This window comes from Arachis ipaensis, chromosome B04, assembly GCF_000816755.2.
Source record: "Arachis ipaensis cultivar K30076 chromosome B04, Araip1.1, whole genome shotgun sequence".
NCBI lineage: Eukaryota > Viridiplantae > Streptophyta > Magnoliopsida > Fabales > Fabaceae > Arachis > Arachis ipaensis.
In genome coordinates this window covers 88,866,006-88,873,967 of record NC_029788.2, presented here as the reverse complement: position 1 = coordinate 88,873,967, position 7,962 = coordinate 88,866,006, and the positions used below count along the sequence as shown (strand labels likewise).

Below are 7,962 nucleotides of genomic sequence, written 5' to 3'. Positions count from 1 at the left end.
ATATGGTCGGAGAATGGTCAAATCATGGTTCAAGGAAGGAATCTGAGTCAAGAAACTTCAATGAGGGTAGTAAAGAAGAAACGATATGCCAACCTAAGCGACGTAAACAAGAATCATAAGTCGAACCAAGCACAAAAAGCGCGTGACTCGCATTACCTATTACTTATCAATTTCAATTCGTCTATAGTAACCTATTAACTTTCCTGTACATATAAACCATCAACATTAAGTTGGCCAAACTTAACATCAACATATATACAACGGTAAGCTAATAGCATTAATCAATAGACAGTCATGTCCATAAAGGTCTAATTCTTGTTTCCTAGACAAGACCTACAACACGACAGACACTCCGAGGGTGTAATGAAGCATAGTCAGTCCATTCTCAAGACTCTAATCAGTATGAACTGCTCTGATACCATAATGTAAGACCCTTACTATCAGAATGTCATGCTTCTGACTGCGCCACTCTGATAGAGAGAAGTATTACGACGATTTCATATATTTAGTAATAAAATAGGAGCCTTAACTCGAAACCGTATCACTATTTTCTTTTTAATAAACACGGAAATACTTCTTAACTGAAAATAAATAAGCATATACATATATATACAAAACTTCTTACTCAAGCAACTTACAAATATTATATACATACATGTTATTACAGTCACGACTCCTATCCCTCTTACAAGAATATAATAATAAAGGCGAGGAAAAATCTATAACATATGTGTACAAACAAAAATAGCATATCTAAGAACTTAACAAAACTCTGCAAGCTTCGTCGTCCGTCTTGAAAAGATAAAGCTGCAGGGGGGTGAGAACATCATCCTCAAAAGAGTTCTCAGTAGAGGGTTTAAGAATTGTCATAAGAAGATACGTATAAAGAGAAGAATTGATTTCAAGGCAGTGATTATCATTCGTCCTATGAATCTTTTTAAAAACCAATGGCTAATCATCCAAAACCTTTTCAAAAACCAATATTCAATTATCTAGAACATCCAAAACCTTTCTTTTCTTATAAGAAAATCTTAATCAGTTTCCTAGACTGTATGAATGACCAACCTGTTCCAAGCATAGGTTTATTAAGTCTATGCTGAACTAGCTTGATTTTTCATACTTTACTAAAACCTCAATCAGAAACCAATCATGGCCCCCAACTCAAGCAACTCAATCAAATCATCACATCAGGAAAATAACCCTCAACTTCACCACCGCCTGCATGAGAGATCTCTCAGTTACACACACATACATTACAAACAAGAAAAACACAGATAGAATGCAAATATATTAATTGACTTTTAATCAAGTATTCTAATTTAAAATTAGAGATAATATAATTTATTTTCTTTGTTTATAAAATTAAAGTATTAAATTCAAAAATCTCAATTATTTAAACTAAATCATATAAAATTCTTATTCTTTTACAACTACTAAGCTTTATAATTTTAAATATAAAAAATTAATCAATAATTATAAAATTAAGTAAAATTTCTAGTTTAATTATCAAAATTTAATTTAATTATTTTTTAAAAAATTTTAAAAATAAAATTTTTAATAAATAAATAAATTGAAATTAGCTCATAATAAGATTTTTCGAAAATTTTGGGTATTACACACATCAATAACCATATACCCCATAATTTTTTCAAAAAATACCAATTTAATCCTTTTTTTATATTAAATTATCATTTAACCTCAATCTTTTCAATAATTACCTTTTATCCATAAAGCTTTAGACTTACATTATTGTCCTTAAATTTTATTTTAACGACCATATTATCCTTAAATGTCTCAATTGCATTCTTATCTTTGAATTTTTTTATAATGACCACATTGATCCTAGACTTTATCTTAATCGTCATTTTACCCTTAAACTATATTATAATTATATTTTTATCCTAGATTTTTTATAAAATTATCTCTCCCTGTTTTTTCACTTATGTATAATGACCTATTTCTCTTTCGAGTAAATTTCTTCTTGCTTTCTTAATTTTTTTAAATTATAATTTGACCTTTAACTCATGACTTAGAAACTTTTAGTCACTTTTCTTGATGGATTTTAGGCTTACACATATTTTTTTGCGTTAAATCTTATTTTCTAAATTTTCTTCTCATAATTTAAAATATATCTAGCTTACCCTAACTTTTTTTTATTTGTATTTTGATCCCAAATACATCAAACATAACCATAAAGTTCTCAAAATCTTTTAATTTTATTCATAATTCATACTAATCATCAATTCAACATTCAAACATCATCAATTACACATTTAAGCATTCAAATCTATCAACACATCATCATTTACAATTAGCGTTCAATCAAATAGTTTACAAAAAAATATTTTAACCTAATTTTTACCTCAAATCCAAGTTTGTATTACTTTCTAATGGTTCTTATAGCATCCAAATACACCTAATTTCAATCAAAAACCATTATTAGCTCACAAGAGGCCTTGATAGAAGAATTCGTAAAAAAAAAAGAAAAAATTCTCTCATCTTTTGAGTTTGAAATTTTGATTTTTTACTCCTTAGAGGTTCAAAATCACATTTCATAAATATAGAAAGATGAAAATGGATCATGCTTTTCTTTAGGCATATGTCCAAAACTTTAGAGGAGAAAAGGAGGGAATTTTCTTGACTAAACTTCATGAAATTGATGTGGATGAGAAGAGAATGAAGAGAGAAATTGATTAATCGAAATAGAATTTTGATTAGAACTTTGAATCTTTTATGAATTAAGCTTAAGGTGAAACGTACTTAACTTAGCTTCTCTTTTTTTCTCATATTTTTGGAAGTGAAAGGAAACAAAATGAGATATGATAAGGGAGAGAGATGCATGAATTTAATATAGAGATAAGGATGAGATGTGTAGCTCAGATTAACTTGCAAGAGATAATTATCAAGTGATAATCATTTGAGAACATATTTTTACTTTATCTGGTCAATTGCTTGGCTGTTTTACCAGTGTCAAAGTCATTGACACTGAGATGATAAATAATCTCAACTCTAAAATATTTTGGTACAATTTACTTGTTCTAAGAATACCGGTAAAAATCTCTTGCTAAATTTTGACCTAGTAATTATGTGGTACAAAAAAGCTTTTACTATTTATTAAAAAATATTATTTTTATAAATAGTAACCCTATATATTTTTATTTTTGATACGTATTTGGCTCATTGAACTGAGTCAAACCGTGATACACATAATTACAGAAAGTTCTAAAATTTTGTGAAATGCAATATTAAATTGTTACATGAATTTTTTACGCAATTAAATTCTATTGTCATTATTGTTAGTACTTCTTCTAAAATACATCAATTACAAACAGCTCAAACAATTAAAAATTCAAAGAAGATGTGCAAATAAACTAAGCATGTTGCAAAGAGTTAGAGATATTCGATGGAGCTCTCACTTTAATTTTTTTGTAGTTTGCTAAAAATGTTCACTCCTACCAATATTGTCCGCAATAATATTGTAACACCCTACCACACAGAGCCTTATGCTTAAGTCGTAAAGTAGAGGTGGTGAGGTATTACGACCTCTAAAAGTAAAATACGTACATAAATATAGTTGAAATGATTTATAATTAGGAGACTTGAAGAAAAAGCTAAGCAAAAGCGAAAACAGAAAATCATGTCACACTCGCAAGGTTCATCGTAAATGGATAGGTAAGATCAAAAGAAGGCTAAAAATATAATATACAAATCGGAGTTCCAAAATACATATCTCAAGCTCCAGACTCATTCTGTGAAGCTAAGGTCGGCCAGAGTATGTAGTTATATATATTTATACAACCCATAATATAACTCAAACTACAGAATAAATACCTGTTTCTCCAAGTCAACCTCTAGGAGGGACAAACATAAAATATATACGGAGGAGAATATATATACATATATACATAGCATTAATACAAAATACAGCAACCCAAAATAACCAAACTTCGCTCGCACAGGAAACTCCAGACGCTCAGCAAGGTGCCTCTCGCTCAGCATGGTAAAAGTGCCCGCATAGTTAATATAAAAGGTCCTGGGAAAGCCAGAGGCATTCCTAAAACTTTGACACTCAGATTTCAGGTTAAAGATTCAACTAAATCAGAAATTAAGTAAGTTATCTAAGGTATTTCATGTTCTGAATTTAACTTTAACCTAAAACTCCACTTTCTGTCTCTTCCAATCTTCCAAATCACCGGTGGAACAACCCCCGTCACACCTCTGCCAAGAGGGGTCTCATAGAAAACATACTCATACAATTCAAGCAAGAAAAACACAAATAGAGGTGCAACTACAGCAAATAGAACAAGTAACAGATAAGCAGAGTTAAGCAGTTAAACAAACCAAAATAATCCACACTCAAACAAAATAAACAAATGTATATGATGTTGATGCATGCGCATTATGTTGTATTTTCTATGCTTTTTCATACAAGAAATCAATGCTTAATACTTAATTATGGAAGTGTTTTGGTGCTTAAGTTGTATATTACTTTGATCTCTTTGATTTAATTAATTTTGTAGAAAATGAATGAAAAAGAAGCAAAAAGCACAAAACAAGCTCAAGGAAAAAAGAAAATTTTTTGGCACATTTTGAAGTTTAGGACACACTTTGGAACCTTAAGCCATGCTTTTGAAAGCGTGGCCCTTGAAGAAGCATAACCTATGATAAAGCATACTCCAACGCTTCAAACACCAAGGATAAGAAGCATTTACACAACCAAACACCTTTGAGCCTCAATGAGCACAAGAGAAGTACAAAGATGAATTGGCAACCTGACCTCTCCATACTCCAACATGAATAACTTGAGCTACAAAGCTCTAAATGAGATTATTTCAGTGACATTAGAAAGTAGACTTCAAGAGCTTTTCAATCATATATAATACTTTATAGTGGACACTGGATATGAGGTTGCAATTCACCCCAAAAACCAAGGTGAGCATAGCACTGGCGTTTAAAACGCCCATTAAAGGCGTCTAAACCGCCCAAGACCCCATTTGGTGCCTCAAACGCCCATTAAGGGCATCTAAAATGCCAAGACTACCCAGGGGCATGAATTGTGTACTAAATTTGGCGTTTTAAATGCCCAAAACCACGCTCCAAACGCCCTCCTTAAGCACACCTTCCAGGAAGCAAGTTTGAGCCTCCAACTTGTAATTTCCAGCGCCCCTCATTGGTGCCTCAAATGCCACACTTTCTCACCTTCCAGGAAGCAACTTTTGAAGCCAAGCTTGGCATTTCCAACGCCCTTAAGTGGTGCCCCAAATGCCAACACCTTGAACTACCCATGAAGCCTTCAATTTGCACCACTTATCTCACTCAAAGTCCACTCCAAATTCAAGCAAGCAAGCCCACAATCAACAATCAATCAAGGCCACAAGAATCATCTAGAATTAGTTAATTTTCATTTGATTGTAATTTGTTTTGAATTTCATTTGAATTTATAATTTTAGTTAACTCATAAATAGGCTTGAGCTTATCAATTTAAGGGGGAATTGGGGAGTGAGTCTTCAGACCCACCCTCATTCTCTTCTTCTCTTTCATTTTCTCTCTTACTTTTGTAAATATTTTGTTATGAATTTCTAACTCTTTCAAATGGGAAAGATAGCTCTATTGCAAATTTAATGGGTTGATTTATTTTTATTCTTCATCTTCAATTCTTCTTTCATTGCTTCTTTAGAGAGAGTCTTTGTTCTTCAAAGATCTAATTCTATCGAGAGAGGGATTAGATCTATTAGAATGCTATGATGAGCTTGAGAAAGGATTCATAACATTCAGTTTGAGGCTCTTCTTTCACACTTCTCTTTATTGATAATTATAGTTTGATATGCGAGATGTAATCACTATGAATTAAGATCTTGAGGATTGTGTGGCTTTTGAATAAGAAATTGAACTTCATCTCTTCTCATGAGCAATTAGATCAAGAGATTGGCAATTGATCAAGTTAAGAGAAATCAAATCACCAAGAGATTAGGGTTTGATTACTTATAATTTGCCAAGAGATCAATGATTGTATGATTGAAGAGGAGATGAGAATTATTAATCCTGAGAATGCAATATCTCTTGATCCCAATGTTCTTTTCATTCTAATTTTAGTTCTTTATATTCATGCAATTTAATTTCCAGCATTTTACTTTCATGTCCTTTATTTTCACGTCATTTACTTTCTTGTCATTTTATTTCTTTTATTTACTTCTTGTCATTTAACTGATCATCCCTCAAAATTGAACCATCTAACTAGAATAATCAATTAACTATTGATTGCTTAATCCTTTAATCCTCGTGAGATCGACCTCACTCTTGTGAGTTTTATTACTTGATACGACCTGGTGCACTTGCCGGTAGTTCTACGGAATATTGAGTTTATAATTTTCGTATCAAGTTTTTGGCGCCGTTGCCGGGGATTAATTATGATTAACAAACTACCGGTTGATTGATTACCTAAATTAGACATTTTTTGTTTGTTTTGTTTATTTAATTGCTTTTGTTCCTTTATTTTCTATTGCTAGTGAATTGTTTGTGATATTGCCTCACAAGGAATTCCCTCAATTGTGACAAAGGGGGAGTCCAATTTCTTTTTCTCTTGGTGATTGTGTTGTTGATACAGAGCATTTTCAAAAAAGAATGGAGTATCCATCATCCTTTGGCCAATCAAATTACATGAGAAATTTTCCACCACCACAAAATAATTTATGTTATTATGCTAATGGTGGCTGGGAATATCAACAAGAAATGATGGAGTTTGAGCAATCAAATGAAATGGGATACTCCCTAGAACCACAAAATAACTCATATTGTGATGAGTTTAACAACTACCCGAATTGTGGCTGAGGAGGAGATTCTAATGCTCCACAATTTCTCCATCAAGAGTCATCATCTTTTAATTGCCCAACCTCACCTTTCGATTTTTTATATCAAAATTCTTCACCACTTGAGTATACCTCAATACAAAATTCCTTCCAAAATCTACACAATTCATTTCATCACCCACAAAATTCATTCTACTATACACAAAATTCTTTTCACAATCCACAAAACCCATATCATTACCCACAAAAAATCATTCCATAACCCTCATAACAACTTTGCCACAACTCCAACATACCTACAAAACCATCTTCAACCTTCATCTTTTGTGCTAAGAATGGAACAACTATTTCAAAGCATCAATAGTATCATTCAACAGACCATAGCAATTCAAGAAGAGTCAGAGATCTCAAGAAGGAACCATGAAGAAAAAATGAGACAAATAGCACAATCCTTTGTTGAAGAACCAACCAATGTCTTCCCTTGGAGAGTGTAGTAGTGCTTAGCAAGGAGAATAAAGATCAACCTATGGTTGCAAAGGAGGAATTTGAAAAACAAGATGAAGAATCCCCTGTACCAAGTGAGATTCCAATGAAGAAGATGGAGGTTGTGGAAGCATACAAGCCTAGGATTCCATATCCACAGAGGCTACTAGAGATGACAAAGGAACATGTAAACTTTTTCCCAAAGGAAGCAATGTAAGATCCTACAAGAAAAGGGAGAAAGTCAATCAAGGGAATCCACATGAGACATTAACTTTTTCCTCTTCTCCCTTGAAGTCATTTCTCTTAACCAACTGAAAGAAGAAGAAGAAATTCAAGAACCACATGCCAAGCTAATGACATTAAAAGAGCGCTTGTTGGGAGGCAACCGATGAGCGGATATTTTATACGCTTTTTGACATCATTTTCATATAGTTTTTAGTATGTTTTATTCAGCTTTCATTGAGTTTTTATAGGTTTTAGTGTTAAATTTATATTTTTGGATTTTACTATGAGTTTTTGTATTTTTGTACAATTTTAGGTATTTTCTGGCTAAAATTGAGAAGCTGGAGCAGAAGTTTGATTCAGAGACAGAGAAAGCACTACAGATGCTGTTTGGATCTGACCTACCTGCATTCAGAAGAGCTTTTCAGGAGTTACAAAAGTCTAAATGGAG

At 32.2% G+C, this 7,962-nt stretch overlaps 1 long non-coding RNA gene across 1 annotated transcript; it reads right to left on the bottom strand.

The window, feature by feature from the left end:
* Positions 673 to 2,823, bottom strand: LOC110270696. The gene is made up of 3 exons (XR_002360340.1): positions 2,722 to 2,823; positions 2,363 to 2,416; positions 673 to 807 (listed from the first exon to the last, which is right to left on the bottom strand). It is a non-coding gene; the product is annotated as an uncharacterized LOC110270696 (long non-coding RNA).